Below are 24561 nucleotides of genomic sequence, written 5' to 3'. Positions count from 1 at the left end.
CATCAGTTAAATAAAGAACGAGACTTTAGAGACAAGGTCCCTCTAACTTTTTATAAGCCGCACACATGGGTTGTAAATGTAAATGGGTTGAAATACAACAATTCTCAGACTTTCATGCTAATGTGTTTGGAGTTGTGGGACACACCTGATCATCAATACACATACGTACATAATCACCTCTCTCTGTCTATCGGGGTCATCAGAATGAGACAGGTAACACTATCTAGCATAGCTCAGATGTAGCATCACAGTTGGTGGCTCGGATGGGAAAACCTTCGGAAAAAGGCCGCAGCATTAAACAGTTTAACGGCTCTGGTGCATCATGAAGGAATCCACTGTTCTGCTGTGGACCACCAGCCCTACTGGAGTAGATGTGTGTAGGGAGGAGATGGGTACAGCTACAGGTGGCTGTGACAGCAGAAACATACACTAGTCTGTGTGTGTGTGTGGGTGGGTGGGGGAGGGGGCGTCGAGAGCAGGCGGTGGTAGACTGCCTTCTGTTTATTGTGACAAAATGCAGACATCGAGAAAAAAAAGTGTAATGACGGAAAGAGCCGAGGAAGGAACAAAAGGCGCGATGAAGAACTAAGAATGTGGGGGAGTGACGATGGAGAAGAAGGTGCTGGGAAGAAACGGGAGGAAGGGAGGAGAGCTGTAACTACTCTGAAAGGTCAATGCCTCCTCACTTCATTTGTCTCATAGATTGAAGGTGCCAATTAACCACAGAGCCCAGCGGATGAGAAACAACATGATCACAGCTGTAAGACAGATGGACTGAGAGAGACAGGCATCAAACGAATAAAGCTACTCTGTGTTTGTGGGATTTAATAATGCTTTTATATATATATATATATATATCCCCCTCCCCTCCCGTGCTCCTCTTTGGGCTGCCAAAGCTGTCTGAGTTTTAAAGTGAACCAGGGTTTATTGTTGTTGTGCAGGCAGTTTTATTCCGCACTCACGTCGTCAAAGAAACCGGCGTTTCAGTGAGCGTCAGCGAGTCCTTGAGGGCCGTGGAAGCGGGCCCGCGCAGTGGTGGGAGAGCCCCGATGCTGGCTGAGGTTTGCTCTGTCGAAGCCCTCAAGGACAACGAGCAGATGATCTCTTTACGGTGCTCAGTACGGTGCTGGCCTCTAAAGGAGGGCGGCGGGATTTCTGTGACACACGTGTACACGTGAATGTCGATTCCGCCTTCCCCCGTCTTCCCTGGCAGATGGATCGCACCACTTCTACAGCTGAGGCAGCGGTCGCCATGCCTTTATGGTGATTTAAACATGCATATAGCCGCACATAGAGAAAATAACAGTGAAATAGGAAAGAAGGAAATGAGTGACATGGGTGAAGATTTTAAACACAGTTGCTTATTGCGTAAAGAAGTAGAAGTTTCAGTTTCTCTGTTATTACAAGTTTTTATTGAACGTCTTTGCTCCACCTTTTGGTCTTTAAAAGATATATAGTTCTTCAAGGTTGATTTCGTAACGAATCCTATGCTTAAGCTTTAAATGGACCCCGTTTCCATTCTGACTGTTGTTTATGTCTACATTATGGTCTTGTTTTCTTTTATTTGTGCAGACGAACATGTAGACATGACAAACATGTAGCGAGGGGAAAACTGTCAGCAGACTTCTGCTGTTACTGAGAGGGTCCGAACAGAATTCAATCCAAAGAATTCAAACCTGAGCAAATTAACTGTAAATACAACCATTTCAGCCATCATTAGCATATCACCTGTCACGCAGTTGAGCTACAGCAGCTTTGTGGATATGATATTGAGCATCTTTCTGTGTTTTTTTAAAGCTTTTAGAACATCCGTTATGAAATCCAGTCTTGATCCAGAGCTGATTGCTCCTCATCGCTGGAGTCGATGGTCTCAAAACTGTCAACAGTTGAATCAATAGCATGTAAAACATTAACCGCAGATAATGCAATAATAGACTGAAACTTGATTTTACAGGATAAAATGTAGCTGCTGTCTCAACTCATTCATGTCTGTGATGTGACCATAACAACATTGGCGGAGGAATAAAGAAACTTCTGTCTCAACTCTTCTGGAAACTGAAATGTAAAAATAACAAGCGGAAAAATGATGAGGAGAGTGTCTGAAGGAAGATGAAGAGAAAGTGAAAGCAAAGGAAGCACAAACAGCTGAATGATGGGTAGAGAGAGAGAGAGCGAGCACAGGGAAATTTAGAGCGGGAAATGAGCTTCTTCCTACCAAAAGCCATTAAGTTGACAGGTGATTGTACACATTAAAGCGCATCAGATGTTTATGGAAAATCTGTTCCATCCCCTAAACACACACACGAGCAGCAGAATGCGCATATTTAATCTTTACTATGACATTGCCCATGTGTTTAAAGGGTTTAACTTTTGAGACATTGGTTCCATATCCACTCTGCCAGCTGTTGCTCTTTGTCATTATGCTAAGCTAGATGGACAGCCTGCTGCCTCCAGACACCCGGAACACTGACATAAATATCCTTATCTCGCTTCTGACCCAACATTGTCACCCTGTGGACCCCTGCAGAAAGACCTTGACATGAGTAGAGCTCACCGCAGGGTTCTTTTCGTAGTTCTAAAGCAGATCGCCGACATTTTAGCGGAGATGATTGTCATAAATTTTAGCATTTTCCTTGGTTATCTGTCAGGCCTCGTTTGGTAAAGCGGTTAAAAACATCGCAGGTCTGTAACGTCTACAGGTCTTCAGAGAGTGGCGAATAATTAATGACTGAAAAGGCACCGAGCCATCAGCATGACACAGTAATTAGAAAGAAGCACATCTTTTTAATAAATTGACAAGCGCATGATCAGCATTGTTAAACACGCTTTGTCTCCTGAATAATGGGGACGTCTGAGTTGGAATATCTGCCTTCGGCCCACCGATACGTTCCGTTGCTAATATTTGGCGGCAGCTTTAATGACGAGCCGCCGTTGTCAGTGACCTGAACCTCCACGTTGGTACATTCCCAGATAGTTGCAGATGTGGGAATAAGGAACATGTGGTAGCTCCCAGGAACCGCTCCGACAGGTCAAGTCAGACGTCAGAAGTCAGAAGTCATTTTGGAAATGACTAGAAACATTGTGAGTGGCCTGTCAAGGTCCAAATAATTTAATGTCATCACGGGCAAATGAACTGTGTGAACATGCAGAAACGCGTTCAGCCTTGTTAATATAGGTTTTGTATTTGTTAAATGTCATATTCTTACTTATGTTAATTAAAAAAAAAAGACAAAACATCGTATTACGCCTTTCATATGCTCAACTTCCATTTGGCCTTTTTCATTTGTCTCGCTAACTCACGGCAAAGGTTACGAGTCTCTTTGAGCGAACGTTGATTTCTTTGAATCGTTGTCATGGTGAAATTAATTGAAATCTTTTCTTGGGTTAACTATATTTTAAATAAAATACACATGGAATGACTTTAAGCGTGCCTGAGGCAGCGGGGGGGGGGGGGGGGGGGGGGGGGGCTGTAGCCATGATGAGTTCCATGTCAAGAGAAACATGGGGCTCCTTGGACAGCAAGGCTCCTTCTTTTCTTCCTTCCTTCCTTGCTTCCTCCCTTCCTTCCTTCCTCAGCCCAATCCACACAGCAGAGACCTGTGTGACTTCTCCTGCAGGTGGTTGGGCCACCAGGGGGCGGAACCGCGGCCAGAGGCCCGGTCACCACAGACCCCCCCTGACAGGTTCTCCCCACAGACCAGCTCCTTCTGTCAGTGAGGACTTACAACAAAAGATATATTATAGCTGTCTCGACCCCCCAGAAGGAATTTAAGACTGAAGCATCTGGATGTGAGCCACTATTTCATCCCTTACATGTCAGAAATGACTGCGAGAATTTATTTCAGAGCTTTGTCTTCCCCCTCTCCGACTGAACTGCATTTTCTTTGAGGTACTTTCAAATCCTATTCGGATTAAATCTTCCAATTTCTTTGATGCCAATCACCGAGGTTGCCCTTTGCTGATTTATGTGTGCTTCAAACACATCAATGTGATGGCTGCCTCCCTCCTTTTCCTCACAGCAATCGATGTAGTGGTTTTATCACATTATCAGTATGAAAACAGATGGCGCTACAGACACCATTCTAAACTTCCCTGTAGCTTTTTCTGTCTCTGATGTATAAAACGAAGAACCTAAGAACCCGCATCTGTCTACAGACACGTGTGTGGTGTATAGATGTGGACTGTACGTGTAACCTTTAAGAACACCTTTTTTTATTGCTGATTGTTAAAAATGTGACCCAGGACTCATAAATTACTGGTTCAGTGTAATCAAAGTGGTTATTTCTTTAATAATGAAATGTTCCTTTACACTAGAAAGAACATGTGCATTTACTATATATGGTATTTTTGTACAGCTGCTTTTTTGTACAAAGGAATGAATCTGTGAATGCCAGTTGACCTTGAATGAATGAGACAATTAACACTGAAGACAAAGCTGAATGTATAAGCCACTTTTTTCTGCTAAATTATGGAAAATGGACCCTTATTCTCAGGAGTCTGTCAGCTTTTAATATGCGAGACTGAAGCGATCCCACATTAGGGGTTTGTGTGGAGAGAATGTCCACACGTCCGAAGTGGACCTCCCTGACCCTTGGTTTGGTGTGTGAGTGTGTGTGTACGCGTGAACCCACGTTGTTTGTATGATCGATGATTCTGATGCACAAGAACAACTATTAGCTTGATGTCATATGTGGCAGATGTGTCATAGGAGGGTTCAAAATTAAGTCTCATTCTGTACACTTATTCTTGTATTTCTATCTTTGTGAGGACTTTTGTGGTTATAGTATGTTATCCAGTGCTGCCTGACCCTAAACTGGGGTCTAAACTCAAGTCTTCAACCTCAAACATCCCTTTGAAGATGTGAGAACCATCCAAAACGCCTCCACTTCCCAAACATTTAGGTGGCCATTGTGATGGGGATGAGGGTGCATTTTTAAGCCGTTTAAACATCACTTTAGCTGATCTACAGTCTGTGTTTGCCTATATTTCACATGCTCCCCTGATCCTTGCTGTGCTCTGAGAAATCCTGCTCAGCATTTGCATCTTGCGTGCAGGAGGACTGATTACATTTCCCCTCTTGATGCCAAAGCGCGCATTTATCTTTTTATTCTTTTTCGCTCTGTCTGGATTTTGTGGCAGATTCTTTGTAAATCTGTATGAATGCCGTGGATCTAATATCACATGCCGTCAACGTCTGCCAACTCACAGGCAGACGATGAGAAGCAGAACTATCTGACAGGATCTGACGAGTTGGACCCAAACGCACACCAGGATTCAGATTAAGATTTAAATGTAATTTATTACTGAATTAAAGAAGTAGGACACAAAATGAAGAAGAGTGACAATATGGATCTTAATGCTAATGATGTCGTTTACAAAAACAGGAGTACAGACACAAAGATATTTACATTGGGGGCAAGAAATCCCAAATCCTGTGTCCTTAATAGTGCACTAACTAGGGAGCTTGACATATTTTTATGACTCTCCAAATGTTGGATGAGGATGGCTGTACCTTCTTTATTGCTTTAGTGCTTCGTAACCAAGCCATATATCCCATCATCCTTTGAGGTCACACACATGACATTAAATATTAATTGATAATTTAGTTTATTGCTAAGGGCAGAGTAGTACATCAACAAACAACCACTCACTGTATTGAATCGATTAATTTAAAATATATGTATATACGGTATATGTATTACTCAACTGGCACCAAGGTGGGGGAGCTCGGAACACTAGTGAACAGATGGAAAGCCATCGGGAAAATTGATGCTTTCGGACACTGAGGATCTGGCTATGCTGGTGGGGACCGGGGATGTCGTCTCCACAGGCGTGTGTCACGTTAGTCATCCCGCAGGATGGCCTGTTCTCCGCTGCAGGTGTGGTGGATGCTTTCCACACGGTGATGGTTTTGTTAAGTTATGTTAAGTTAAGAGATCGGAGAGGATGACAGGAATCTGGAGTACGTCTGAGTCTACATGGCTGGATCCTCCCACCCAACACTGGCTGCTAGCTGATCGTCCTCCAGACGTGTGACATTATTATTTCTGATCCTCCCCTTTATTCCCTCCTCTGCATCTGAGGCTCTTGGGTAGAGTTTCCAAAAAATAGTCATATTGACCTGATTGGAGACCCTGAATTGTGCCTTCGTGTGAGTGAAAGTGCGTGCACCCGGTAATGGAGAGGCGAGCCGCGGGATAGACTCCATGATTCAGAAGGTGCTGCAGAATTTGAGAGATGAAATCTGTGTATTGTGAATACCGAAGCATTGTCATGAAAACAGGATAAGTGCGTCAGGGTGTGAGGGTCAGCTCTTTCTCCAGGGCACAAAGGAAACACACGAGGGAGGTAAAGGTAAAGGTAGAAAACAGAAGACGAGAATACAGGCTGTAAGGACCTAAAGGCGACAGAGCCACAGTCACACGTTCAAGTTCATATACATAAATAAGTGTTGGCAAAACACACAAGTCAGTGTTTCTTTGTTCTTTCTTAAAAGAAGTGATTAATGCTAACGTCTTTGGCATTTCCTTGTTGGTCTTGCGGCGCACATACGTCAGCACTTTAAAAGCTGTCACTGCCAAGGAACCGCGGATGAATTTTCCTGTCGGAATCAAAGCAAATCCATTGCACTTTAAGAGAAAGCAGGGCGAGAGGACGCCGCCTTTCAGGGGAGATGAGACATAAAGACCGACGCTGGATGAAACAAAGGGGCCGTCCGCCGTTTCTTTCAGCTCATTTCAACTTCATAACCACTCAGCTTCTCTTCCTTTGTGCAACAGACAATAAAAGCAGAGGCCCAATCTGCAGATTAAAAAGGCCAAGGTTCTCTTTTAAAGGTTGAACATCCATCTCTATTCCATACATTCACAACATACATACATCTAAGCTTATATAGAGTCTGTGTTTCAGTTAGAATATATGTGGATTTCCTTTGCTGAAACTTGATAAATGCATTTTAAAGCGCCTACTGAGGACTCGGCACCCACTAAAAGCCGTTTTGATGGTTATGCAGATGCACTAATTATTAAAACTCACAATCAAGTGTGCAAATACAAACCGCACCACAACCTCTCCTACTTCAACCATGGCCTGGACGACCCTGTGGCTCGTTCTCGTTTTCTCACTAATGAAAATATGTTTGTTTTTTTCTTTTTAAACAGCCGTTTATCTGCTTTACTATCCTTGATGATCGCATAATGGATTCGGTTAATATGATTCACGCTCCAACGGAAGTTTTGACACGTATGGCCCAGTGCATCCAACAGATTTGACAGTGGATTTAATTTTAAAATACTCCAACCTTGTCCTGATCTAATTCAAGCACATTTTCTGAGAATGACTTTGATCGATGCTTTGAAAATCATCCTGAGAGAGGATCATGTACAAACATCGGGCTTTGCAAAATACATTTTTCTTATTTACTTTCCTGCTTCTGTCTGTGCTGCAGAGGGACCGAGGGAGTGTGGGGGAGTGTGTCAGTAATTTTGGAGATTAGAATTTAATTTGTTCTTGTCCATGTGCCCCCGGCCGGAGGCGAGAGTATGTTGCTGAGTTAAGAACAATGATTGCTGGAGAAGATGAAATGACATGCTGTCTAAACCTCCTGCTGATCGCGGCCTTAAAATACACCCTTCTGGTCAAGCATTTCTTTCCCTTTCCAGAGATTTAACGGAACCCCCCCCCCCCCCCCCCCCCCCCTTCCCGACAAAACAGATGGTTTCCTCATCTGATGGCAGCTGAGGTTCTCGTGTGCAGAGTTAATACCAGAGTCATCAAAGATCACGTCAGGAAACGGTCCCTGATTCAATTCTGTTGTGAGAGACAATTAACTGGTAATGTGTCTGCTTAATATCAGCAGTCCTGCATCTTCATCTTCCCCATCCTTTATCCTCCTAATCCTTTTTTGTGTCATTTTAGTTCCCTACCTCCTCCTCCTCCTTCACTTCTTCCCGCCTTCCTCCCACTCTTTTTGTATTCCCCAGCTCACAAATCCTGTTATTAAATCAAATCCCTGCTGGAAGCTGCAATACAACCAAAGAGCGACTAAATCCCCGAAGGTCGCATAAGCCCGGTCCATCCGCGCTCGCCGCCCGCCTGATTGTTAGTTAGTACATGCGTGCATGTGTGTGTGTGTCTTCAAGTGTGTACGTTAGCTGTACGCAATCTGTCTGAATTTCCCATGGCACCTCCATACTTAGCCAGAGGGGAATGTTGTGTGTTTATGCATGTGTGAGGAGAGGTTATAAGCAGACGGCTATAACAGATTAAGGCTGCTGAGCAATAGGAGATGCACAATCCTGCAGCGCTAAGATGCTTAAAGCCTTGCAGCCATCCTCAGTGCTGCCTGTGTGGAAAACTATATTCTGAGACCACTGTGTAAACATAATGGTTTTAAGGTGCTCCATTTCACAATCTGCCCCCCTCCCAGTCTCAAACCCACCCTCCCGTGTTCCTGCTGCCATCTTACTTGGTAACTCTCCACGTTTGTGTTCTTTTTTTTCTCCCGTGTGCTCTTCCCTCGCTACTCCACTTTCTTTTCCTTCCTTCCTGAGTCCAATTCCTTGTCTGCTTTCTTTTCATCTTTTTCCCCGAAGCTCTCAGGCCTGAGGATGGTGGTGGTGGTGGTGGGGGTGGTGGTGGTGGCGGGGGCTGCTATTACTCTGCCCCAGACACTGGTACAGTGCATTTACACACTGACACTGTCCTGACGCCCGAAGGCTGCTGCTGCCTTGATTGAGACTAATGGAGAAATTACACAGGCTGCTGTTCTGAACAATAGTCTTCACTCACACTTATCTGGGTCGATGTTACCACAGTAAGAGCCTGGCTGCTGGGGAGGCTGGGACCGGTGGGGGTGTGAGCAATTACAGGGAAGGAACAGGCATGCACCGCAATCTCACTGTGAAGCCTCTTCAAACTCACACTTTGTCTTAATGGAGGTATTTTAACTTTTTGCATTTGCATTAATTTACATTAAAGGCAGAACGGTACTTAATTCATGCTGCTTTGCTCCTCTGTGATTATGAGAGTTCTGATCGTATTACCACGTCCTCTATTTATGAATTTATATCAGTCACTTAAAGTAGGCGACAGCTCCTCTAACATCACAACATCAGATAGAGTCTTCCAAGATATTAACCGTATCACCAAAGGTGACATTTGTGATAAAAGTTAATGTTTCTGCTCCACAACCTTAAAAACTGCACCAAAAATTTACTGAGCTCTCCTTTGGCCCATTTAACGACCGCCTCGGCCTTTTAAATGCACCTGTCTGAGTAAGGTTAAAACCAAATCAAATATTACTTTATGTAAACGCATTACCCAATGAGTTTCTATTTAATTACACTGTGCTTTCAAAGACATAATCAATCATGACTCTTTGTTCAGCGTTATTTCTGCTCTGAAATCGGACAAACCCCCATCAACCAATTACTGCTTTTATGTACTGTCATGTTAGACGTTAGCATGCAGCCGTAGGGGATGGAGCTGTTGATGTTGGGCACAAAGAAAGCCACACGCAGAGTTAGGAGGGCTACGCACATCAGGATTAGGATCAATAAAAGAGATGTGTTTATCTGTTAGAGGCCCCCCACAGTAGGATTAAAAATCAGGCATTGACCGGTTTTGATGCTACTGTGTGTGTGGTGCTCCGATCTCAGCACACACACGTGGAGATTCCGTCCCACCGCCGATCTAGAATCGTCATCCAAGCCAGAAATAGCGCGCGGTCACTCATGATCTACCAGAAATCCTGGAGAAGATGCAACGTGGAAGAAGATGTATGAGAAAAGGGAAACTAAAATAGGATAAAGAACTGGAGAAAATCCTGGAGGCAGGGTCCCGTTTTATTTATGCCTGCTTCCTTCTTCCTGACTCAGCTGACTTCGTGATTGGCTGCATTCCCTCCACATCAGAATTCATGGACTCGGGAGTCGACGGCTTTTCCCACACACGTGGTCGTGAATATTGAACAAGTTTAATATTTACGATTGTTGGCCGTGACCGTTTTTGGAGCCGATTATCGGGACAATTTCCCACTTAACACACCTCGGACCATCGGAGACATTTATAATTCCGTCTCATAAGACAGAAAAGGATCGGACCTTTGCCGTCCCTGGTCAGAAAGAGGGAAAATCAGGACAAAAACAGCCGGCTCATTGTTACGTGGGTGGTCTGATTATACGTGATCACATCTAAAACCCTCCCTGCTGCATTAGCCTTCTGCATACATGCACACGTGCCTTTAGGTTTGCTTTAGGGTTTAAAAGATGATTTCTCATGTCCTTGTTCATGGAGGACGCAGATGTAAGGGTGTTTACAGCAGTTAAGGCGGCGTCGTCTGTGGTTATTTGTGAAATAAATCTCCTCCTTCAGTCAGATGACTCCTCTTTTACGTGTCAGTGCTGCAGATCAGGTGCTGTCATCGTGGGTTCTAACACAGAACAGCAGTCACTGAGGGATTAATAACGGATTCTCCTTCTTCTACCCGACGCAGTGAAGCAACGGAAATAAATATATTTATGACACACTCGTGACATAACCTGATTCACCTGCAGTGAATCAACAGCTCAATTAAGAGCCTATTTGCAGCCCCACAGCAGATTAGTGGGAAGAGTGGTCTTAACATCTAATTTCCCCATAATCTGCACTCAAAATGTCATTTTTAATGAAGCAAGTGTTGCCTCATTAAAAATGCCACTGAACATAACAACCCTAGAAAAGCACTATTAGTAACTTTTTAAATGGCTGTCATGGCAAAAGTTTTATTAAACATCTTCTTATTTGCACATTTAAGTGAGATGTTTTGTCCTTTTCCTTATTTATTGGATTGAGTATAAAACAGTCTGAGAAATGTACTCTGAGAATGTGGTGAACGCTGCAGTCTGGCACAGAGGGATGGTCGGATGCTGCTCCTTCTGAGGGGAGGAGCAGCTCGGGGGAGACATGGACCAGTCATCAGCCACAGGGACGGGGGAGGCAGGACGGGGTCAACACAAGAGGCCCGAGGAACCGATGACCCTGCTGTCAGATTTTATATTGAAACCCTCCTGAAGCTCCTCCCCCTGATGTGTTGTCGCCCCTGCACATTTTCCCCGAGTCATCATACCCGAAAGGCCAGAAAAAGGAAACTGTTTCCAGTCTCGGTGGAATCGTCGTCAGTGTCAGTGTGTGATGAGGGTTAACTGTTTTCCTCCTCCCAAAAACCACGGAGCTTGCAGTGTTTTTGCTTTTCAGTAAATCAACGGAGCGATCCTAGTGGACGTTGCTTTCTATTACACGCTGTGCAAACGTGCAGGTGCGTGTTTGTGCGCCGTGCTGACAGCTGCTGCCCGTGACTGATGAGCAGGATTATGTGCCGTTACGGCACTTCTTGTTTGTTAATGTGCAGTTTGAAGCCTCCAAAAGAAGGAATGACGGACAGGACTGATCACCACAACACTGGAGGCAGTTTTAGGTGGGAAAACTTTGTTTTTTTAATGCAGCGGGAGGAAATGGTGATGTGTCTCCTGCTTTCATTACCCGCCTGCCAAATGCAAATGCACATCTTTTAATCATATCACACACAAACACACACTCACCATGTCTTTTTGTCCACCTGAGGGGAAGAAAGGTGGCGATATGGTGGACAAAGATGGATGGTTTAATATTCCATAGTTGTGTGAAAGCTCATCCTCCTCCAAACTTTTATTCTCCACAGTTGTTGTAAATCGTCACACAGTTCTCTTCCTCTGGATGTGTTCTGCTGCCTGTTTCATCTTCTTGCTCATTTTTAATGGATATAAAATCACATCATCTTCATTAGGATGGCTAGAATCAAGAAGGAGAACATTAGAGGCGTAGCACATTGGCCATGAAGCCAAAGTGGGCGGAGTTTGGACATGTCCAGAGGAGGGACAGGAAATATGTTGGTAGAAGGACGCTGAGGTCGGACCTATAGAGGTCCTAAGATGTGGATAGAGAGGACATGAAGTACGGATGGTATTATAGGGACCTCTGAAGGGAAAGATGAGACCAAAGATCATGAGAAGATGCACAACTCTGCATCTCCGTCTCTCATACATATGTTTTCATAATAAATGAGCTTTTACTAGCTTTAAAAAGTGACCTTTTTGTTTAAATATTCCTTCTTAGACCTGACTGTCCTTATTTTGATATAACAGTGAAGCCAAAATACACACAAAACTGATTTCTATACATACATTCTATACATTGTCTTCAACTTCTGTGTGATTCATCCCAAAGAGAGTTTATGGTGTAGGTTATTGATAAATGAGTCGTGTTATTGCACCGGTCCGTAGTGGTGGAGAGAGAGCTGAGCCAAAAGGCCAAGCTCTCGATTTACCGGTGGATCTTCGTTCCTCCCCTCACCTATGGTCATGAGCTTTGGGTAATGACCGAAAGAACAAGATCACGGGTACAAGCGGCTGAAATGAGCTTCCTCCGTAGGGTGGCTGGGCTCTCCCTTAGAGAGGGGGAGAAGCTCTGCCATCCGGGAGGAGCTCGGACTAGAGCCGCTGCTCCTCCATGTTGAGAGGAGCCAGATGAGGTTGCTTGGGCACCTAGTCAGGATGCCCCCTGGACGCCTCCCTGGTGAGGTGTTCAGGGCATGTTCCTCCGGTAGGAGACCCCCCGGGAAGACCCAGGACACGTTGGAGAGACTATGTCTCTCGACTGGTCTGGGAACACCTGGGGATCCCCCGGATGAGCTGGAAGAGGTAGCAGGAGAGGGAAGTCTGGGCTTCTCTCCTTAGGCTGCTGCCCCCACGACCCGACCCCGGATAAGTGGTAGAGGATGGATGGATGGATGGATGGATGGATGGATGGATGGATGGATGGATGGATGGATGATGGATGGATGGATGGATGGATGGATGGATGATGGATGGATGGATGGATGGATGGATGGATGGATGGATGGATGGATGGATGGATGGATGGGTGGATGGATGGATGAGTCGTGTTATTGGTTTGAGTTCTCTGCTGCCTTTTCTATGACCTCTGCGTCGGCTTCTAAGGTCACTAAAACAGGAACTAACTGATATAGTGTGAGTCCCCTCAATAATCATTGATCCTGTTTCTCTTTCCCAGATACAAAATATATGGATATTTATTAAGTAAGCATTAAAATAGTTTCCTTCTACTTAACAGAAACTCTTAATTAACTCTTAATCGTTAAGCTTTGTGCTTTTGAATGCCGGCGGCTTTAAATGAGACTGCTCCAAATAAACTATTGTCCTTGAATAGCTACACATTCATATACAGTAATGTCAACTAACGCTGCCTTGCCTGCAGAACAGCAAAACAACACGATGATGCACGAGCACACACACACACACACACACACACACACACAAATATTCCTCCGGAATGACAAACACTTCTCGCCCACAGCAGATTGGCACTCTGACAACTTGCCATTTCACATCACTCTGCTCAGATGACTGAGATGCAAACAAGATATCGCTCCAAAGCGTACAGATGGAGAGGCAGACAGGCCGACTGACATGGTTGGAGATGATGTTTCTAATAAATCAATCATCGTTTGAGTGACGCTGATGCCGTGACACAGCGCGTCTCCTCTCCCCAGAGATCTTGGCGATGATGTCAAAGCTGGAGGCAGTCGGACCCAAAAAGTTAGTTTTAAAAAATGGAGCGTTCTTCAGAGGAGAACTAGCCAAGTCGACACCAGCTGCCTCATCAGAGCGGCTCAAGGCTGCTTTTGCTGGCAAGCCGGGGGTTAAGTGGGTTTCACCTCTAAAAGGTGGTCAATCTTGGATCACAACAAGTTAAACCAATCAAGTGGCCTCAAGTCTGATTAATCCACTTTGAGGTTCGCCAAGATGACAATAAGACTGAGTCACTGACTGTTGATAGCAGATCAATCGTGGAAGAAACGAGTCCATTGTCAGTGAAGAAAAGGTTCTTCTCCTACAGGGACTTAAAACTGACACCCATAAACCGCTTAATTTAACACAAGTTCACACTTTTGTAAATGAAATTAATCTCCACAGAGGATTCCTTCCTGTAAGACGGAAGCAGAGTGGACGTTTTTGGTTTGCAAGTCCCTCCGCACACTTTATTTTCAATATTTTAGTGGGTGGGTTTAATATGCTGTGAACTACATCTTTTATCATTTATATCAGATTATGTGTGTTTTACATCAGCAGTGTCCTGGTTACACAAACTACCCAGATTAGCATTGTTCAGCTACAGCGCAGCCTTGGCTGTGACGAGGATTTTAGCTGTGGGGGACCTTCATTCCTCTTGATCTTCTGTGAGATGTGTCACAGCTGACAGTGCATATCAGAGTGGGAAGCCATGAGGTCAAAAGGACCGTCTCCAGAGCTCAGAGACACAATTGTATGGAGGCACAGACCTGGGCAAGAAATATAACTTCTGCTGCCCTGAAGGTTCCCCAGAACACAGAGGCCTCCATCTTTCTGAAATGCAATAAGTTTGGAAGAACCAGGACTTTTCCCAGAGATGACTGGCCCACCAACCTCAGCAGAGGGAAAAGGTGGTGCTCACCCTCCCAGTACAGCCTGACAACAGTCAAGCAGGGGTTCAGAAGCTGAGACGGGAGACTGGTCGGATTTGAGATGAACCAAAATGGAACTGATTTAACTTGAGAGGATCTGCTTTGAAGAAAGTAGGAATATCCCCAAATCCAGCTGAACCAAGCATGTGGCTTCAGACCAAGGAGACTGAAGGCTGTAAAAGACCAGAGGATCTGATGACTTGTGAGGGTTCAGCACATCAACCTCTGAACTGCTATCTGCCTGCCCCCGAATATACCGTTGAAAAGAGGGATGGATGGATGGATGGATGGATGGATGGATGGATGGATGGATGGATGGATGGATGGATGATGCATGGGTGGATGGATGGATGGATGATGGATGGGTGGATGGATGGATGGATGAATGGGTGGATGGATGATGGATGGATGGATGGATGGATGAGGGATGGATGGATGGATGGATGGATGGATGGATGGATGGATGGATGGATGATGCATGGGTGGATGGATGGATGGATGATGCATGGGTGGATGGATGGATGGATGAATGGGTGGATGGATGATGGATGGATGGATGGATGGATGGATGGATGAATGGGTGGATGGATGATGGATGGATGGATGGATGGATGGATGGATGGATGGATGAATGGTAGATGGATGGGTGGATGGATGGATGGATGGATGGGTGGATGGATGATGGATGGATGGATGGATGGATGGATGGATGGATGGATGGATGGATGATGCATGGGTGGATGGATGGATGGATGATGCATGGGTGGATGGATGGATGGATGAATGGGTGGATGGATGATGGATGGATGGATGGATGGATGAGGGATGGATGGATGGATGGATGGATGGATGGATGGATGGATGATGCATGGGTGGATGGATGGATGGATGATGCATGGGTGGATGGATGGATGGATGAATGGGTGGATGGATGATGGATGGATGGATGGATGGATGGATGGATGGATGAATGGGTGGATGGATGATGGATGGATGGATGGATGGATGGATGGATGGATGGATGGATGGATGAATGGTAGATGGATGGGTGGATGGATGGATGGATGGATGGGTGGATGGATGATGGATGGATGGATGGATGGATGGATGGATGGGTGGATGGATGGATGGATGGATGGATGGATGGATGGATGAATGGGTGGATGGATGATGGATGGATGGATGGATGGATGGATGGATGAATGGTAGATGGATGGGTGGATGGATGGATGGATGGATGGATGGATGGATGGATGGATGGATGGATGGGTGTGTGGATGGATGGAGGGATGGGTGGGTGGGTGGGTGGATGGATGGATGGATGGATGGATGGATGGATGGATGGATGGATGGGTGGATGGGTGGATGGATGGATGGATGGATGGATGGATGAGTGGATGAGTGGATGGATGGATGGATGGATGGATGGATGGATGGATGGATGGATGGATGGATGGATGAGTGGATGGATGGATGGTGATGGATGGATGGATGGATGGATGGATGGATGGATGGATGGATGGATGGATGATGCATGGGTGGATGGATGGATGGATGATGCATGGGTGGATGGATGGATGGATGAATGGGTGGATGGATGATGGATGGATGGATGGATGGATGGATGGATGGATGGATGGATGGATGGATGATGCATGGGTGGATGGATGGATGGATGATGCATGGGTGGATGGATGGATGGATGAATGGGTGGATGGATGATGGATGGATGGATGGATGGATGGATGGATGAATGGGTGGATGGATGATGGATGGATGGATGGATGGATGGATGGATGGATGGATGGATGGATGAATGGTAGATGGATGGGTGGATGGATGGATGGATGGATGGATGGATGAATGGGTGGATGGATGGATGGATGGATGGATGGATGAATGGTAGATGGATGGGTGGATGGATGGATGGATGGATGGATGGATGGATGGGTGTGTGGATGGATGGAGGGATGGGTGGGTGGGTGGGTGGGTGGATGGATGGATGGATGGATGGATGGATGGGTGGATGGATGGATGGATATGGATGGATGGATGGATGAGTGGATGAGTGGATGGATGGATGGATGGATGGATGGATGGATGGATGGATGGATGGATGGATGAGTGGATGGATGGATGGGTGGATGGATGGATGGATGGATGGATGGATGGATGGATGGATGAGTGGATGGATGGATGGATGGATGGATGGGTGGATGGATGGATGGATGGATGGATGGATGGATCCTTGTATATGATTACATCACCTTCTGCATGATGTCACTTTTAGCTTTATGCTAATATTACATTTATAACATGTAACAGTTCCTCCCGATTAGTTTTTATCTGCATATTTATGATGCTGATTAAAAACCGAGACAAACTATGATGTTATTGAAAGGCCATAATTCACGTATAGTCACAGAGGATCAGGACCTCAACATTTATTTAATAGTTTAAAGCTGAAAAAAAACTAAAAGTGTTACAACAGTGCAGCATTCATCAAACTCTTTGAGGCTGCTTTGAGGTTTTACAGTTCGGCTTTTTGGGAAAAGCTGAACATTTGACCAAAAACGATAGCTAAACTTCTCATTTTAAACAGAGATGAGCAACCAAAAACATTTCATTTGTAACTCTAATGTGATTTTTTCATTTTTATTTGCTGTTCCATTATATCCTCCACTCCTCATCCACTGTTGCCTGTTAATAATCCAGTTAATAATCCAATTAATAATCCAGTTATCTTGTTCGCGCCGCTCTGTTTGTTAGCATCGAGAGAAGTCGCAACATTTTCTTTCCCCCAGAGAACAAAAAAAGAGATTATTTCTGGTTTCTATTTATCTCTTGTGTTATAACAAGGCAACACAACATATTTCTCAACTATGTGCACACAGAAAAACATAATTTACTCTCTGTTGGATCTTTCTGGCGTTTCGCCTTTTTTCTTTAGAACTCTGCGTTTATTTTTCCACGAAAGAAAGAAAATTCAAACCAGCCTGAAGGGTCAACGCAGGAGTCACACACACACACACACACACACACACACACACACACACACACACACACACAAACTATCTCTCTGCTGCTTGCAAGCAAAGGATGAAACAATTAAATTCCATTGTCAGTAATATATGGCTGTAGAATGGACCAGTTAGACTGACTGGGATCTCTGGGATGATGGACCAGTTCGACTGACTGGGATCTCTGGGATGATGGACCAGTTCGACTGACTGGGATCTCTGGGATGATGGACCAGTTCGACTGACTGGGATCTCTGGGATGATGGCTCTCACTGACCTTCTGTGGATAATAGAAATGAGCCAATTAACATTTAAAATGCAGAAAAAATACTGAAAACTATACAGAAGTTTAAAATGTTTCCAAAATAAGGATATATATCCATCCATCCACCCATCCATCCATCCATCCATCCATCCATCCATCCATCCATCCATCCATCCATCCATCCATCCATCCATCCACCACCCGTCCTCCCACTCATCCATCATCCATGCATCCATCCATCATCCATCCATCCATGCACCACCCATCCTCCCACTCATCCATCCATCCATCCATGCATCCATCCATCATCCATCCACCCCCCACCCTCCCACTCATCCATCCATCCACCACCCACCCTCCCACTCATCCATCCATCCACCACCCATCCATCCATCCATCCATCCACCACCCACCCTCCCACTCATCCATCCATCCATCCATCCATCCACCACCCATCCTCCCACTCATCCATCCATCCACCACCCACCCTCCCACTCATCCATCCATCCATGCATCCATCCATCATCCATCCATCCATCCATCCATCCATCCACCACCCACCCTCCCACTCATCCGTCCATCCATGCATCCATCCATCATCCATCCATCCATCCATCCACCACCCACCCTCCCACTCATCCATCCATCCATGCATCCATCCATCATCCATCCATCCATCCATCCATCCATCCATCCACCACCCACCCTCCCACTCATCCATCCATTTTAGACATATTTCTGAAAGTGATCTCAACACAACATGAGTTTTGCAAGACAGTAAAATGTTTCCTACATCGAGAGCTGAAGGTCAGGTCGGAGGTACCAGACAGTCGTGACATTTTCTTCTTGGATTTTTGGGCTGTAAAACGTGTTTGAACGTGTTTGTAGGTGGAAACGTCTCACAGATTGTATCCGCTCAGCTTCCTTCACCCCCCGTCACCATCCCAACATCACCGCACAAGCGGCGGCAGCATTCCTGAACCACTTCATCCGTTAGCTCCGGGCGGATGGGCCACTTCCTGTCGTGGAGCCATCTTGTAACCGAAGCACAAACAGACAGCAACGCTGCTGCTGTCATCACAGCATGAAATGCAGCTTCTGTCCTTCTGTGATATTAAACCGCTGGAGTGAGGATGCACGTAGCTTTCAAACAAGTGCCCTGCAGAAAATAAATGAGGAAATAAGAATAAAGGGATGCAAGACATAATAAGACAGTTGGAGAAGTTACACTTAAGGGTTCCTGGTTGTGACTTTTAAGAATATTAAAAAAAATACTCATCCTCAGCATTGTGCATTCATCTGGGGCTTTCTTCTGGTTCACATCATTATTTTACACTGCTGTGTTTTCAGTGATTTACTGCAGGGCTACGTGCTAAGCTGCATATGGATATAGAACCTATATATTATTAGTTGTCACACTTGCTATGTAGCTATGTGCTACTGTAACTCTCCCCGCTTATCTGTGTGTCTCTCTCTGTCTATATTTAAATAAATGTCCAGAAGATTGAGATTTTAAGACTGTCGACTGTCTTTTTTTGCTCTTAGCAACATCGTGAGGCTCACAGATGCAGAAACCGGCCTCAGCTGCATCCGTCAGACTCCCTCTGAGCTCTCTGGCTGCTGCTTTTTGCAGGAAAAAGAAGGCAAAAAAAAAAACAGCCATCGTTGCCATGCATAGAGTCTGGAGGCGAAGCTGAAGGAGGGAAAAAGGTCACAGTCTGAATCCCAGTGAACAGCGGTGGGACTTAGTGGAGCAGATATCATCAGGCTGGACTGTAAATTGTGTCGAACAGACCGACTCACACATGCTGACCCGAGTCATGATGTTCTCAGTTGATTAAGGGATTCAGTAGTTAGTGGCTTTTTAACTAGAGGACACAATGTCTTTCAGAAGTGCTTTTGTGTCACAGGGGATGAAGATTAATACCTTTGAACCGGAGCAGCAGAGCGGAGGCTGTAAACAATACCTGGTACCTGTAAGTACAGTAATCTTAAGAAGGGATTGACAAATAATTGTCTTACAGGACTTAAGCCAGCTCGATCTGTTGACGGAAACTTTAGCTCTCTCCGGCTAAATTGTCACTTCGAGTGTCGCAGCATTGCAGCACCAACACAGTTTGTAGTCAGAGGCTGGAATCCTGCTTTATTTTTTTCTACCGATTGCAAAAAAAAACACTAATAAATAAATAAAAAATCCTTGCCCCCAGCAGAGCCTGCTGCACCGTGGGCGAGTTGAGTATTTTCCATATGTGTTCCAACCCTGTGGACCTCCCTCCATCCAAACATCTGCAGCTCAGACTCACCCCTCGTTCCAAACGCAACTCCAGTCTAAAATACTCCAAAAGCCGCAGCGAAACGGACCTTTTTAAAACTCGATGGCTTCCTGACTTATTTCCATATTTGCACATTTTATTTGAATCACCATTGAGGATTTAGAAAAGAAAGTTTGACTCAAGATGAGGGTTTTTTATTGTTTTATAATTGCTCTAAAATATAAATCAGATTATATAGTGGGCTTTTTTAAAGACACTTAAAGTCTTACATCCACAGGGAGACAATAACATTTGTCCTTTTTTATTACTGGTGATAAATTTTAAGTGAATAATATGAGAACAATAAGTAATAAGAATCATTTCGGCTTATTTGCTGCGCAGAAAATGTGTTTCTACGTTTGCTCACGTCTTGTCTGTCGTCTAAATCTACCAGCAGAAGGCTGTTCTCAGCGGGGCCAAACGGGGGCCCTGAGCAAGATTTTCACGTGCACGTGGGGCCGGAACAAGGCGTGTGTGGTGTCAGAGTACAGCTGCTGTTGCCTTTGCCTCGCACGTAACGGTGCTCACCGTGCACCTAATGTTGCGCAACCGTGCGTCTCAATTATGCACTTGTGAGGACCGGACGACAGTGAGTTGTGTGTGTGTGTGTGTGGGGGGGGGGGGGGGGGGGGGGGGGGGGGGAGCCATGTGTGAGGTCATCTAGGGAACGAATGAGTTCTCATATGCTCTCATACGTTCTCACCTATAGATCACGCGTCCATGTTCCCTTGTGTTCGTTTAAGGGATTATTCATGGAGTAACATTTCCACGTGAAGTACGAAGCAACATTGCATTTAGTAAACAATATTGGTGGCGTGAATGTTTTCAATTATGAGCAAGCGTGCTGGAAGAGTGAACAGTGAAATGACTGGCTAACCTTTTGTATCATTCGCAATTAGTGTAAGACCTGAAGCTTAATTCTCTCTCCATCTTTTTCACTGTCTCATCTCTTGATTTAATTGGCATTACTATGTAAAAATGTGGACAAAGTCACCAAGCCTGCAGCAGTCTTCCTTTTAAAGAGATTATGGATGGAAGAGTTACCAGCGAGGGTCCAGCAGTCTTTAGTAATCCTCACAGAGCGCAGTTAATTAACTGGCCTTCGGTGCTGTTTTCCCTCTGTCTTTTCTGTCTCTGGTTGTATTTCTTTTTTTTTTTTTTCTTGTTTTTATCATTTATTTATTATTGTCTTTCTTTCTGCAAATCTCTGCGCAGACACACATCTGTGTTGTCAGGTATAATTAAAGTCCCCATCAAAGGAGAAATGTCTGTTCAGCATTTTCCCGTGAACTTGGGGGGGTGGTTGGAGAAAAGGGATAATCCAGCTCCCCAGAGCAGGTCCACACCATCCACACCAGCCTTTCCTCCATTACATCTATCATGCTCTGCTTGTCCCACTCCTTTTTTATCCATTTGGGTCTCCGTCCCCACTCTTATAGGTCATCCTGTGTCCCTGAACATTCTGGAAGAAAGTAAGTCTTCCACAATCGTCCTCTTCCTTTCGGCAGAGTCTACCATCCGTCCTTCCTATCCTGGATACCAAACCTGCCTGTGATTTCCTCTTCTCCCCTTTGTCTGCACCAACACTCCCATATACCGTATTTTCACGACTATAAGGCGCACCTAAAACACTGAGATTTTCTCAAAAATAGACGGTGCGCCTTATAATATGGAGCGCCTTGTGTGTGGACTGAGTTCCAAAATCTGCTGTGCGCCTTTGGTGGGTGCACTACGGTAAACGCTCCGCCCATCAATTAGCGGCACACCTACGCGTAAAGATCCCCTAAAATGGCGCCGGTCAAGCGAGGCGCATATTAATAAGGCTTACTTTAAACTGCAGGCCATCGAATATGCGGCTGAAAAATGGCAATCGAGCAATCTTAGTGTTTTCGCTTTATGAGGAGGCGGCATCTCTCCATACGCACAAGGACAACTGTTGGGCAGCGGCTGCCCGCGGATAACCAGGAGAGGGCGGCCATCTTCCCTAACCCTAACCAGGAGAGGGCGGCCATCTTCCCTAACCCTATATATAACCCCCTATAAAATAGTCCTTCTAATGAAGAATCTATGCACGAGTGATTGCATTAATTTGGAAAAGACAGTCGGTGGTGTGTGGAATGGAAACATTTAGGGAGGAAAGTGCCTCCTGAAACTTACTGCAGTTACTAGTGTGCCGGTGTCAGCGGGCAGGAATGAGTTTCTGAGAGTCCCAGGCAAATATTGAGGTGGACAAAAATGTGTAAAAGTCTCTCCACAGGAACGGGGAAATGTGCGAGTTTCCCGACTGAGAAATCCAGGGATAGACTTTGACCTTAAATGTGCTGACAGCACTAATCTTGTGCGCCACATCGCTGTCTTTCCCCTGCGGAGCTCATTCAGTTCGGCCGTCAGGTCTGCGAGGAATTCCAGGTCAAGTGGCGTCTTCGTGATTCTCGTTATGTGAATTCAGGAAGAAGCGGTCGCAGGCAGCAACGGATCCATAAACTGCTGCAACACTTTCCCGGGACTTGGCCGGCACAGAGTCAGATCAGGGAGCAGCTTCAACCTCATAACTTCGAAATAATACTGAAATAATAAGTCCTGTTGCTCTGATGGGATTTACAGCCCTTATCACCACTGTTGTTACAGCGAAACGTCTTCACGGCTTGACTGCTTAATGGATGATACAGTAAAAAGAGGCTGTAATGAACCTGGAGCGCTACCAAAGCCAGTGCCCCATCTGTGGTTATACTGTGGAAATGGGAATGCTGTTGTCACGAATGCCTCTATTTCAGTGGTAAAAGCGTGGGGACCTTTTTTGACTTTAAATTAGCAAAAGCGATTTGCAAGAACACCTGTCTGTCATGTCGACAGATTGGTCCAAGTGCTGCGAGAAGCAGCGATAAATCAATGAACACTTGCTGGGACACATCTTCTGACAGGGGACGCGCTCCTCGTCGCCGTCGCTACACAGAGTAACACGCTTGCAACCGCCTGCCCGCTGCCAGTGTTGTTCTGATAATGTCTGAAAAAAAGTGTCAGTGGTTTATTAAAAAGGAGCGGCTGGGTCTTCAGCATGGTCTTAGCTCACTGGCTTTGCTGGTCCAACTTGCATTTTTTTTGTGAGGGCACCAGCAAGCCGACAGGCTCATCTTTAGCTAACACGCTAGCTAAAATACGTTGCTCTTCTGCTAGCCAAACGATGCTGTTCTTATGGTGAAATCAGCAGATTGTTTGCAGCGTTTTTTTTGCCTATTTCAGTTCAGGATGTGCTTATTATTACAATTAAACTGCAGGATTCATTATGCAAATGCCCGTAAAAGAGGCTGTTTTCACACTTACTGGTGTGGACCCAATAATGGCACCAGAAGAAAGAAAAATGATACGTTGTATAAACATTCAGCTAATATGGGCCACATTCACACATGTTGGGTTTCACTCTGGTGTGAATTCTGCACCACTGGGAGACCTTCATGTCCCCACAGAGGGAGACCTCTGGTTCTGTTTTACCCCCGAGAGATAAATGTCACGTTGTTGCACTGGTCACGTCCTTATGTACGATTTCCTCCCATCGCTCAATTAATGTGTTTCAAAAATAAGAAGGAAAATGAATCACACCAAGACCGCCCAGACCACCTTTCAGGCCGGTCTCGGCGTGGCCTCAGTTGACCTCTGGTTCAAATTCAATTCAGTGTGAAAACACTTTGAATTTCCGCAAGTTCAAACAACAAGAAGCACAAGTGGTTCTTAGCGTGCGGTCAGAACTGATGCGTTTCCACAGTGGACAGATATTAATATTCCTCTCTAGGATGGAACCATTATGATTTATTTTCTCAGGTGCGAGTTTATTCACGTTATAATCAAATCTGTTATTTATTATTGTGAACGATGGATGATAATTACACCCTGAACTTTTCATATTATTGGGATTTAAAGGACAGGTTTACCAGACAAGCCTACAACTCGTCATTTGGACTGTTGTATAAACCGCGACCTTGACTACACTTTGAATGCAATCAGAACGTAGCAGCTGCAACCAGAATTTTTCCAATTATGTGTTTATACAGTGCAGGCTGACAAGTTATTTTGAGTTTATTCCCCATAACAAGCTGAAAACTGGACTCTAGAGAAGTAGTAAACATCGAGGGAGTCCCATCACAGGAAGTTACTTCAAACCGAACATGTGTCTTAACTATACGGGCAAGTTATAACATATATACTGTAATGAATTACTTAATTATGTGTCAAGAACAAGGCAGGTGTGCAGTTACACATACATTTGGAAAGAATCTGACGGTGGACCCTGATGGAATATCCATCCATCTGGCATGTGGGGGGGTTCCAATTCCCCCAGGAGGAGCGTGGTGGGGGAGGGGGCATAGAGACCACCTGGATTTGCTTGCAATCACAGTGCTGTGATCCAGGATAAGCAGAAGAAAGAGGAGA

The 24561-nt window shown here is 45.2% G+C and overlaps 1 protein-coding gene across 1 annotated transcript in view; it reads left to right on the top strand.

The window, feature by feature from the left end:
• The window catches only part of LOC115251978 (neural-cadherin-like), a 103813-nt gene that overhangs the window by 23380 nt on the left and 55872 nt on the right, over positions 1 to 24561 (top strand).

Source organism: Takifugu rubripes, chromosome 13 (genome assembly GCF_901000725.2).
Source record: "Takifugu rubripes chromosome 13, fTakRub1.2, whole genome shotgun sequence".
Lineage (NCBI taxonomy): Eukaryota > Metazoa > Chordata > Actinopteri > Tetraodontiformes > Tetraodontidae > Takifugu > Takifugu rubripes.
The sequence above is the reverse complement of the archived record's forward strand: the minus strand, read 5'-3'. Positions and strand labels throughout refer to the sequence as shown.